The 13217-nt window shown below is 38.9% G+C and overlaps 1 pseudogene; it reads left to right on the forward strand.

Moving 5' to 3' along the window:
- The first annotated feature begins 8716 nt into the window (after nt 1–8716).
- LOC123948126 lies at nt 8717–9561 on the forward strand (annotated as a pseudogene).
- Nucleotides 9562–13217: the final 3656 nt, after the last annotated feature.

Here is a 13217-nt window from a genome sequence, read left to right on the forward strand (position 1 = left end):
TTTTTTAAAAGACAAGATCATTACCTCCTATTATGTCCTTTGATGCCATTTAATGCTGTTTGCTACCTAAAATCACTAAGTATGTCACAAGTAGTCAATAAATGACAATTTTGGGGGGTAAAGAGTGACATGGTAACAACCGTTTCTTCTGAATCTGACACTTTATACACTAGCAGTCTATAGACTAGCTGGCAGTTGTCAACTAAGAGTGATTTTGCCTTCCAGGGAACACTTGGCAATGTCTGAGATATTTTTGATTGTTCCACTGTGGAGAGGGAAAGCTACTGGCATCCAATGGGTAGACGCCAGCATTGCTCTTAAACATCCTACAATGCACAGGACACTTTCCCACTTCGAAACAAAGAATCATCCACTCCAAAATGTCAATAGTGCTGAGACTGAGAAGCCCTGTTGTAGGGATGTCACCATTGTTCAGGTTCTTCCATGGGAGCATAACAGAACTCCGCAGTGATCAAAGGGATTCTGCACTGAAAACCATTGACTAGTACTTTCCCAGAGAGCAAATGAAAGGACAAGTGGTCAGTGTAATAGAGCAGTGTGGGTATTCACATCTGAGACCTGCTCCCTGCTCTTTTCACCTACCTTTGAAACCAATACCAGAATGAAATCAGTTTCACAGCAAGAAGAACAGGTTCTACTGCTTAGGCTATAGACAGGTCCCTCAGATGCCCTCCAAAAGAAATTAGGCTAATTACAACTTCCTACAAGTGAAGAAAGCATACTTCTTGTCCTCCAGTTTCTACTGCTGTTGACTTGATTGGCATTTTGGAAGAGAGTTGTTTCCCAGACCTTGCACCCTCACAGAAGTGGAGTGCATTTGGAAAAACATTTATCTCTGCTTAGCTCTTTAGACTAGTGATGCCAAAGGAAACGTACTCAGTAATCTTTACATCTCCATGAAGTATTATAACAATATACATTGTCCCGATTATGAAACTCCAGGGTTTGATAATGAAGGGGAGATGATGCCAGAGCTTGAACTCAGATTTTCCTGTGGTTAGTTCCCTGGGCTCAATTACATCTTCTTTCATCATGGATTCAAGGTCCCTTGTCACTTCAGTCCAACAAGGAGGAAAAAAAGATGAGGTAATGGAGAAGAATAAAAAGTACTTAAAATCAAGAGAAATACACCATGTATTGGAAATCCAGTTAAATAGAGAGTCTGAGAGTAAGAAAAGCATTCTTCAGCACTATCAAAATGATTTGGAAGCAATTAATTAGCTGATCTACCATTTAATGGTATGGACCTTATCAAGATTAAATGACAATGATAATTCCATTTTACCATATAATAGGTTTGGGAAAGAAAATGTTTGTTGATATCATCTTGAATAGCAATCTTCTTAACTGGGCATCAGAATTCCTATTCAAAATTAAAAACTGGACTTTGAGCTTTGTAACTTATCCAGAAGGAATCTGTCAAAGCAAGATTATATTCCAAAGAGATCTGTTGATGGAGTTGGGAATTTTCCCCTTGAAGTTTGCCAGTAAACTTTTTTGAGCACCCACTGGAAGAGTTTACATTGATTATTTCTTCTTTCTGACATTTTAAAATAATGTTTGAGAAACAAGCTCTTGGGTCAGGCCTCGGGATCTGACTTAATATCAACTGTGGGAAACCTAGAAGAACCTAGGTAATGACAAACTAGGGTAGAACTTACCCTAGAGAAGAACTTACCCTCTTAGAGAACTGATAAAAGGGACGAGATATGCATTCTTACCAGTTAGATTTTCAACCAAGTACAAACTCTACAGAAAAGCTCTGAGAGCACAAGGACAGACAGTTTCATAGAACGTCATCTGAAACTTCTTTGGGTGATAACAATCTACATAGCAAGTGATGATTTTCTCTGAATTATAGAAGGTGACAAGAAGGGTTCATAGGGCTGCCTATGTAAAAACTAACAATATATTTATTTTTTAGCAGAGGAACTGACAAAGGGTCACAGATTTTTATCTTATCAAATGGGACTTTTTAAAGTATTTAAATATTTAACATCTACCATCAACATCATTTAAAAAAGCACATTTTAACTCTAGTAACTCTAGCACTAGCAGTTAGAAACCACCAAGGCAGAGGTGATCTAATCCAGCAGTTCTCAAATTTTTGGATCTCAGGATATCTTTTCACACTTCAAAATTATTGAGAACTCAGTAGATTTTATGTGGATTATATATAATGGCATTTGTAGTATTAGATACTAATACTAAAACTAATTTTAAAACAACCAAAAAAAAAAATAAACATACATTCAGACTGATGATATCATCACATGGCATGACATCTCTGGAAAACTTCACTGTAGCCTGGTGAGAACATGGAAGTGAAAAAGGAAAATAATACCTTTAAATCATCATGAACATAATTTTGACCCTAAGGATAACCTGAAAAGATCTTGGGAAGCCTCAGATGTTCCCAGACATTCTTTGAGAACAACTGATCTAGTCCAATACCTTCATTTATTCATGAGGAGGCTCAGGTCTAAAAGGCAGGTGACCTGGGGCGCCTGGGTGGCTCAGTGGGTTAAGCCTCTGCCTTTGGCTCAGGTCATGATCTCAGGGTCCTGGGATCGAGCCCCGCATCGGGCTCTCTGCTCGGCAGCGAGACTGCTTCTCCTCCAACCCCTCTCTGCCTGCCTCTCTGCCTACTTGTGATTTCTCTCTGTCAAATAAATAAATAAAATCTTAAAAAAAAAAAACCACTATGATGAGAGTCACATAAAACTTAAAAAAAAAATAAATAAAAGGCAGGTGACCTTTTCCAAGATGACAGGTGGAATAATGTCAAAATTCACCCACACAACCATGCACACAGAGGTATGCACACGGACATTTAGCCCTATATAGAGACAGCATGCTCTGGAGCTGCCCCATACAGATGAGATGACAAGATCCACTGCCACGTAAGATCCTTTTTTATGAAAAGAACAGAACAGAAGGTGAAATGGGTAAGCTGACCTTTAAAATATGCCATGTGCTTCTCATGACCTCCCAGGGAAAGAGATATTTCTTGATGGTAGATTGCAATAATTAAGTGGACTAGGAATGGAATTGCAAATGTTCAGCAATCTGAGGGAGAATCTTTCCATATTAAAGACTGTTCTGCCTAAAGCAGCAGCCCTGTGCTGGAATACCAATTTCTCTGACTTGGAGGGTTAGCCCCAGCTCTGCAGAACAAAAGAATAATTTGAAAAGAGAGGTCTTAATTTGTAGTTTGTTGTGTTTTGTGTTGTAGCCAGACCCTGGAGGAAAGACTCAGTGTCATTTAAATTGCATAAAAGAAACAATTTCTCAGCAATGCCAATAACAGAGCTTTGTATGTGCTATTTGGATGCATGGTGAGGAGAACATCTCTCTTCAAGTTAATGTTGTTTGCACGGTTTTATTTGTTTGTTTTATGGGTAAAAGAAACATATGGTTTGAAAACATTATTGCTTGGATCAAGCTACCTTCATTCATGCAGACCAAAGAGGAGCTGTTTTTGAGGCTTACTATTTTCTTAAAAGTTTACACCCCCAAATCAATCATATTGCAAAAGTTCCTTAGCTGGTCTTAGCTCTGTCATTGAACATTTCTTCTTGTCGAGGGAGATGTCATCGACATTCCTAGTTTTTAGTTTTAAATAAGTAAAAACTGATAAAACATTTGAAGGGGATTATAGCAGATAGGTAGTAGGAAAAGCAATTCATAGTTCAGAAGTCTAGTTTTAAATCCAGGCTCTCCATATATCAGATAGTGAATTTAGGAAATGACTAGTTCTTCTCTTTCATAGAATGGGAACACTGGTACCTGTCTCACATATCCCTAATATTGAGGGGTATAGCCTACTGCTTAGGCTGCCAGCTGAACCCACGGATGATTGGTGTCCTTGTGCTGACTCTGCAATTACAGCGATGGGCCAACTGGCCCCTCATCCCTCTGGACTCAGAAAGATGCTCACCAGCAAGATTGTGCATGTAAAACTCTCAGCTCCTGACATAGTAACAACTTAGTAAGTAATAGCCATTCTTGTTTCAGTGATTAATGAATGAAATGGTATTTCCAGTAGGGAATAATTTACTGGGGCAGTCTGAAATCTGACTTAGTCCAAATCAACAGTATATCTGGAGCTGGGATACCTTAACTCCACCAGAGCCCACCGATTGTGGAAAGCCTTGCTCTGTTGTGCTAGATGCATTCTTGTGGTATTTGTTTCATTATGCCAATTAAGGAAAGATTTATACAGTGCATATTTGCGTGATTGGAAAATTACACTTTAAGTTTGTTGCCTTCCAAACTACATGCCAGCTGAGAGCTGAGGCAGTAATATGGTACCCACAAGCCTATCAGGTGTAATCTTACTCGGACTGCCACCTTGACATCTATTAGGCCACAGGACAACGCTGTGCTATCATTTCAGCTCCTTGCAAGATACCTACTTACATTATTTTCAAATATGTCAATGTGTAATTTTAAAAACGGATAGCCATTTGAAAACATTATCTCAGAACAGTTCCACTATTTGTATGTGTCCAGGGTTCAGATTCCTGGATCAAGGATCTTCCATAATATGCTTATTAGTAGTTAATGTATGTAAGACTATCCTAGGGCTAGATACAAGGATGTTCAAAATACGTTTGCTGAATTGAAAGGAAGATTCTTTATCACATGTACTTCCTTTTCATAGCAATTATCCTTATATATTTTATTAAAATACTCTCTAGGAAAAATATCTGTAAAAAATCTGGGATCTAAATTTGGTAGCAAAGGCCACTACAGACCAGATTTTTTGATTATCTTCTTAATTCTGAACACGCACAGAATTATAAATCACAAGGACAGAAATCGAGTAATCAGGAAGTAAAGCTTACAAATGCAAACTTATCATGAGAACTCATGAAATCCTGAATTGGCAAAAGTAATTCTGGGATATGTATAGCAAAACATGATGCTTGCTTTTCTCAAACAGATAAGACTGAAATTCAATGAAATATTTGCAAAGTTCTACTAAAAATTTGGCCCTGGATAATGCATCAAGTTATATAAATATTAATTTGGAAAACTGATGAGTACAGCTGTATTTTGAGTTTGCCAAATCATCACAGAATTATGGAATAATAACAATAGAAGAAAAAGCTAAGCAAAAAAAAAAAAAAAAAAAAAGCAAAAACAAATCCTCTTTCTCCTTGTTGCAATATTTTACTATTAAGTAGAGAGCTTCTCCAGAGAGGGTTTGAAGACAAACCTGAAGTCAACCTACCCTTGGATTTTGTATTATAGTAACTTTAAAGTCCCTTGCTTGTTTATACCTATCTGGGTTAGGTTTTTTAAATTACTTGCACCTAAAGCATTATAACTCATAGAAGGACACGTGTTCTCTTAGTTCCATTTTTTACCCTGTAGTGGATACTAGAAGTTCCCTATGATGAATCTTATTACTTCTTCCTTTCTTGAAATGGAGAAGGAGAAAGAGAAGGAGGAGGAGGAAGAGGAGGAGGAGGAGAATGAGGAGGAAGAGGGGAAGAAGTAGAAGAAAGATTTTGTTGGTGTGTCTCAAGCAAAGCTGACCCTCTCCAGGGATGGGCATTTCCCCACCTTTCTGTGGGCCAGCTTCCCTCGGGGTGGACAAATGATTACCAAGAATTTGGGGGAAGTCTTCGCTTCTCATTCAAGTCCAGGAGAGAACAAGTATTTCTAATTCTATATTCCAAACAAGAGTCCCTAGATTCACTTTGACTCAGGCCACATGTCCACCAAATAAATAACCAATACTTGGCCAGGGGGATGCAGTGCGTTATGTGTTGATTGGCTTAACCCATGCACATCTGAGGTCAGGTGGAGTCAACTATTGTTGGGGACAGTTCATTAGTAGAATGAAAATCTATGTGCAGTTAGAAAGAGGTAAGCAGGGAATAAATTCTAAGTAGATAGGTTTGCAAGACTTAGCAAATAAAAATGCCAAGTACTCAGCTAAATTTGAATTTCAGATAAGCAACAAAGAATATTTAATATAAGTATGTCTCTCAAATTGCATTGTACATACTTATACTAGAAAGAAGATTACCTATCTGAAATTTAAATTTCAGACCAAATTTAGCTGGATGTCTGGCTACCATGTTTATAGAGATAAACTTCACAATATGGATAACTCTGGGTGGGGAATGTGAGCGGACAGATTTAGTAATGATTACAATTTGAGTAATAATTATATGTCAGAGGTCTTATTTAAATCAATATTACATAGTAGATATCATTATCATTATCTCTATTTTACATATCCCTATTTTACATTAAGAAAAATATTAGGCTCATAAAGGGTAATTAACTCAGCATCACAGAGCAAGTTAAGTCACTAACCTGGGGTCCAAAGTCTCTAATCTGGTTGCCTCACTCCAACACTTCCATGCCTCTTTGCCCTTCTAGAAAAAAGGCCAGTGTGGGAAGGACATACCTCTATCTCTATTCAGTCATTTCCTTGCCCCTTTCCTATGACCCTAAAAGTTTTCTTCAACTTTAATTATGACTCTATTTAAAATATGGCTCCAGAGCTCAAGAAAAAAAAAAATCTGGTGAATGGAGAAAATAAGACAATATTCAAAGCCAGCTGATGGGACGACCCTGTACACTTGAACTTTCACTGAAGATTATTTTTTCCCTTAAGTGTTCAAATGCATCCCAGGAAGTCCTCTGTTGGTGATAGTGATTTCAAACATTCCAAAAGGCTGTATGTATCACCAGAGCAAAGTTCATTATCCTAGTAAATTGTTCATTTAGGAAGGTCTTGATGTTTAACTTAAAGCCATCATTCTGCAGAGCAAGGCTTTGAGCCATTCTCGAGGGCACGTAAAATGGCAGCTGACCATCACAGACTCCCTTAATCAAATCCTTAGGATTCTCTTCTGTTCATTCAATACATACAGTTCATTTCTTTTTTCCTCTCCAGATCAAGTTCCTAAACCCATAATCAATTTTTAAAAACCCATTTTTTTTCCATTTGCATTTTCCAGGTTGGTTCAGCACACTGAAGTTCCAGTCAGGTCTCCGATGCCCTGCGTGTGTGTCCCAGGCACCAATGTCCTGGCTCAGTCCCTACATTCCCACTCAGCTCCCTTGTCTCACTAGTGATGACAGTGATGGGAGGCAACAGGGAAAAGGTGGGGGTTGTGGGGCATGTTGTTGGAGTGGTGAGATGGTTAAGTGTGCTTTGTTAAGTAACAAAATAATTGTTCCAGCTGCAAAGTTTGGCCACTAATTTCCAGGTGTTATTGGCAAAGCAACTGGACCAGAGAGCGTGTTCCCCAGTTCTCCTCATGGGGCAGTTCCTTCTCACTAAATCTTCATGCACACAACTGTGAGGTTGAACATTAGGAGAGAATGCTGAAGACCCGTGACCGCCATTGCCTGGAAAAAGTGGGAACTGTGGGAAAATCTGTGATACAATGGCCTCATTTTGGGAGACCTCAGCAGCCTAATGTGGTGGGCATGAGTAGCAAAGGCAGCTTGCCATGGCTGATGGACTTCAATCTTAGTCTGAATTTTAAAAAAATCAAGAAAACAGGGGCGCCTGGGTGGCTCAGTGGGTTGAAGCCTCTGCCTTCGGCTCGGGTCATGATCTCAAGGTCCTGGGATCAAGCCCCACATCCGGCTCTCTGCTCGGTGGGGATCCTGCTTCTCTTCTCTCTCTCTGCCTGCTCGTGATCTCTCTCTCTCTCATTCTGTTAAATAAATAAATAAAATCTAAAAAAAAATCAAGAAAACAGCACGTATATGCCCCCCCCCCCGACTCCTATAGCTGTATTCACACATTAATGCTAATAACCACTTTCACAAGAGCACATAAGACACTTTTTACATTACTGGTTAGTATTTATTTTGCTGTGAACCTCAGATATTTTTCTGCCCAGTCTACGCAGAATGGATCCTTCCTACCCCTTCCTCACTTGTCTTTCTTAATTCAGTTCTTGTCAGATTATGACTTTCAATCCTGTCTTGCTCACATATGCTTTCATTTTCTATTTGATAATTTAACAAGGTTGTTTTGCTATATTTAAGCTGGTTCTTTATAGAGCCATGGTGGCTAATTTGGGTCATCTGTATATTTAACAATAATATGTTTTATTAGATTTTATAAGTCGTTGATTAAAATGATCTCACACCCAGTCCAGACCTCCATAGAGTTTTAGTACACACTTTTCCTCTGGCTGGCTGCCTTTGAACAGAAATTGTGACTCAGAAACACTAGGTGGCTGGAGTCTGTAGAGTATTAGAGCACGTTTATATCTCAAGTTGCTTTCTCTGTACCATATTAGTCTCTGGGGTCACTTTTTGTGCCCTCACCATGAATACCCAGAGACAACAAAACTGTGTTAATATTCACCTAATCAAAATAGGAAATTCTGCGTGCTGTGGAAAGACTGTCCCATCGTGTACTCCAAATATGTCTCAATCCCGATCTCTAAGCAACCTTAATTTTGGAAGCTTTTCCAAATAATTGGTAAGACATTTTATCATGTATTACATCACACACTTATGTTGTCATCTTAAAAAGCCCACACATAATGAAGGGGGTAAGTGACAATCTGAGAAACAAATTCATGCAAATGGCTTCATGCAGATATTTTCTGTTATGCCTCCTGCTTTTTTTTTTTTTTTTTTAAAGTAGACTCCACATTCCTGACACAGATAAAGAGACACAGATCAAGAGTTGGACCCTAGCTCTCTTTTTCCGGCTGGAACCATGGAGGGTGCAGAAGAAAAGAAAAAGAAGGTTCCTGCCGTGCCAGAAACCCTTAAAAAGAAGCGAAGGAATTTCGCAGAGCTGAAGATCAAGCGTCTGAGGAAGAAGTTTGCTCAAAAGATGCTTTGAAAGGCAAGGAGGAAGCTTATCTATGAAAAAGCTAAGCATTACCACAAGGAATATAGACAGATGTACAGAACTGAGATTCGGATGGCGAGGATGGCAAGAAAAGCTGGCAACTTCTACGTACCTGCGGAACCCAAGTTGGCATTTGTCATCAGGATCAGAGGTATCAACGGTGTGAGCCCAAAGGTTCGAAAGGTGTTGCAGCTTCTTCGCCTTCGTCAAATCTTCAATGGCACCTTTGTTAAGCTCAACAAGGCTTCAGTTAACATGTTAAGGATTGTGGAACCATATATAGCATGGGGGTACTCTAATCTGAAGTCAGTGAATGAATTGATCTACAAGCGTGGTTATGGCAAAATCAACAAGAAGAGAATTGCCCTGACAGATAACACATTGATTGCCCGATCTCTTGGTAAATATGGCATCATCTGCATGGAGGATCTGATTCACGAGATCTATACCATTGGAAAACGTTTCAAAGAGGCAAACAACTTTTTATGGCCCTTCAAATTATCTTCTCCCCGAGGGGGAATGAAGAAAAAGACCACCCATTTTGTGGAAGGTGGAGATGCTGGCAACCGGGAAGACCAGATCAATAGGCTTATTCGAAGAATGAACTAAGGTATCTACCATGATTATTTTTGTAATCGGGCCAGTTAATAAAGGACTACTCTCAAATGGAAAAAAAAAAAAAAAGAGTTGGACCCTAAACCAACTGAGCCACCCAGGCGCCCAGCCTCCTGCTTTTTCATTGCAAATTAACAAATGCTTTACCTTCACTCAAAGGGGACTCACAGGAGCTATGCAAGACTACTGAGAAGGACTTTTTTCAGTCTGGGGCTTGTCCCTCTACTCAGGACATGGCCTCCCTGGCTAAACCTCTCTCCAGTGCATTATCCTAATATATAGTCCCTTTCCCAGATGTTTTGCTTCTGTTCTTGTCAGTTTGACCTGACAGCAAAGAACTACGTACTTTTTGCATTTCTCCCTGCAGTTTTTCTGCTGGTTCTTCTCTCTTTGTATTTTTCTCTGCCTTATTCATCAGCTATGTGCATATTTTCCTTGGAGTACATACTGCATCACAAGCAATGGTCTAGGCACTGGGACTTTAACAAAGTTTATGGATAGTGGTGGGGTGAGGACGATAAACACTAAAGAAGTTCATAGCACATCGGTGGTGATAAAGAAGAGAGTGAGGGTAGTCATGTGAGGGAGCGGACGATTCATCACTAACATCTACCAGTCATCTGTCTTTGAGTTTCTGCTTGTCCTTCCGTGTAGTCCAAAACTTAGGACATTCGTTGGCTCACATAGGTCCCCCTTAAGGCCAGTTTACAAATTTATGTCTGTATCAATTCCTTTCTACTTTGGATCTTACTGTTACTCTCAGGGGTCATTTCATTCTTCTGGTTGGTTTTATCTAAAATAGTCCTTATTATATAGCAGTTTTCCCCTAGGAAATTCTGATGGATTCTGAGAACAATACTGCAAGGAAGTTACTATGTTTATATTTTTCTGTATTTGGGTATTGGACAGGTCAATGTATCCAGGGTAATATACTACGTGTTTTAGTTTTCATTCAGGTGTTTGCTATTATTTAGACTTAGGGCAGTCGTGAAATACCATTGCAGCTATCAGCTGTTACTTTAATTCTTCTTCACTCTACAAACAGCCCAGGAAGGAATTCCTCACGTTGCTTTCAATAGATTTATTAATATTTATTAATTTATTATAATCTATTTATTAATAGATTTATTAATCCCCAACTAGACAAATTCAAAAATAAATACCATGCTAGCTTTGAAGCTGTTATAAATTTCAGCTTTCAGCTTATCAGCCTTTTATAGTCAACCCAAGTATAGACCTTTGGGCACATCCTGATGTTCACTTTGGCTGTGTTGAATCATTTCCAGATCTGGAAGTGCTCAGCCTCTAGGAACACCTTGGGTGGAATGGACAAAATTGGCAGGAGGCAAAGGTGAAGCCGTTTTGTTTCCATGTAAGGATGGCAACCATAAAATAATTATTCTCTATTTACTGGTTATGAGTGTAGAAATTCACACTTTTCTCTGCTTCTCCACAGCACTTTCCCATTGATAGGATGGCTTAGAAGGAAAAGTCACAATTCCCTGATTCTATTTTTATCTTGCCATATGGCCCTGCAGGGAAAAGGGCTCAACCTGGCCTCTGAATATAGTCCTACAAATCAGGGCTAGAACATTGAACTAAGCAGGGCCCTCAAACATTTTTCTTCCTATGTGAACATTTTAAAATATCAATTGGGAGAAAAAGCAAATGTCAGCTGTGAAATGAATACCACTGTGGTGGCTAGGGATTTTGGTGTTTGATTCCAATTAGAGGTAATGGGAATCACGAGGATTCTTGCTATGCCTCTCCTTACTGTAGGTGTTATTTTTGCAATTAAAACACTATGTGTGTCTCTGTAGGGGTTTTATTTAATTGGTATGACATATGTCAAATTTCATCAATTCTTAGAGCTTTTCATGAAAAATTGCTTTCAATTTGCTGATGTTTAACATCTATGTCCCAAATTTCCCATTCCAGACAAAACTGCAAATTGGTTTCTATTGCTTCCCTGTCAGTGGTCCATAGGCTTACAAACAGATTTATGAAGGGCACCCATTAAATAACAGCTTAGGAATAGTTAGAACAATTCCAGAACTTCTTTTACTTTCCTCCCCCCCCCCCATGCCAAAAGTGATATACACCCAAGTCTTGTCTACATGAAAGCTATAAATGTAGTTGAACACATCTGGAAGTAAAATTCATTCCAATGTTATTTTTGCCCATTATTAACATTTCTCCTTGCACATTATCCCTGAATATTTATTCAAGGTGACACTTGACCAAACCCTGGTTACCTTAGGGAGAAGAGAAGTTGATGGATAGCATAGCACCTTCATACTCCTCTTCGAGAGAGAGAGAGCACGCGTCATGCATCTAGAGGTTTGTGTTTGAAAATGTACAGTAGGCCCCATTTTCCCTTAAGCCCACCAGGGGGCACTAGTTTAACACCTTCCTGGATACACCACTGAGCAGGATAAGCTTGCCAGAGGGTAACCAAAGCTACAAAAAAGATCTCCCATGGACCCATTTTGAAATTACTATGGGAAGGAAGAAGCTGTATGAAAACTTTTATAATGTCTAAAGACTCATCACCATTAGAGACAAGGAATAGAGTTTACAAGCCATCTGGAGTAATGTCTGCCCTTTACAATCCTTTGCCCCCAAGTATCATTGTGATAATCTTACTTTCTCATGTCTGGTCTTGGCCTCTGTCTCCGAAGAGAGGAGACTCCTCTCCTTCCTTAAAGACTAACCTGTGTATATTCCAGTCTCCACAGGGGCCATGTTCTCACTCCCATCTCTCCCTCCTTCACCATCTTCAGTCACCTCCTTCTCTATGAATCCGTTGCCCCGTATCCTACATTTCGAGGTTTATCCCAATCTTGAAAAACCTGGCTCTTGAACTGGAAACCCCATCTAGCAACTACTTTAGTTCTTTCTTATCATGGCCAGACTTCTTACAAAAGTGATGATTTAAATGTCAAATTCATGTATTATTGACCTAGGAGAAGATAAAGTAATTGCTAGATGGAGTAATTCTTTTGTTAAAAGAGCTCTTTCGAAAGTCAACAATAACTTTTTTTTTTGGAAAAGAGGTTTTTTTTTATTATGTTCAGTTAGCCGACATGTAGTTCATCATTAGTTTTTGATGAAGTGTCCTATGATTCATTAGTTGCATATAACTTTCTTCAACATTAGATATGTTTGCCATCGTCTGCTTCTAAAAAGGCTCTTTTCTTTTTCCTTCTATGACCCTAAATATTTTTGCTTTTCTTTCTACTTCTCTGAGGTCTCTCCTAGTTTTTACCCGAATCCTTTTTCCTTTTAACCACTCCAGTTCAAAACCTCGATGATTTTTTTGTGTTTGTTTTACCTTTATTCTCGTCACTTTTAAAAAATAAAACTGGAGGAAAATTAACTGTGTTTTTGGCACATGGATCTATGAGTTTAGACAGTTTAGGCATACCGTTGTGTAGTAATCACCACAATCAAGACATAGAAAGTTTCCATCACCTCCCCAGATTTCTTCCTGCAGCCCTTTTGTAATTAACCTCTTCTTCACACCAATCCCTTAGCAACCACCCAGCTATTTTCTGCTCCTAAAGTATTACCTTTTTCAGAATGCTATATAAATAGAAATATATAATGTGTGATTTTAATCTAACTTTTTAAACATTCATATCATTCACATTGCTTTATTTATCAAAATTTATTTCCTCTCTGTTGCTGAGTAGTATTCCATCATTTGAACGAGCTATAGTTTATC

The sequence above is a fragment of the Meles meles genome, chromosome 1 (assembly GCF_922984935.1).
Source record: "Meles meles chromosome 1, mMelMel3.1 paternal haplotype, whole genome shotgun sequence".
NCBI lineage: Eukaryota > Metazoa > Chordata > Mammalia > Carnivora > Mustelidae > Meles > Meles meles.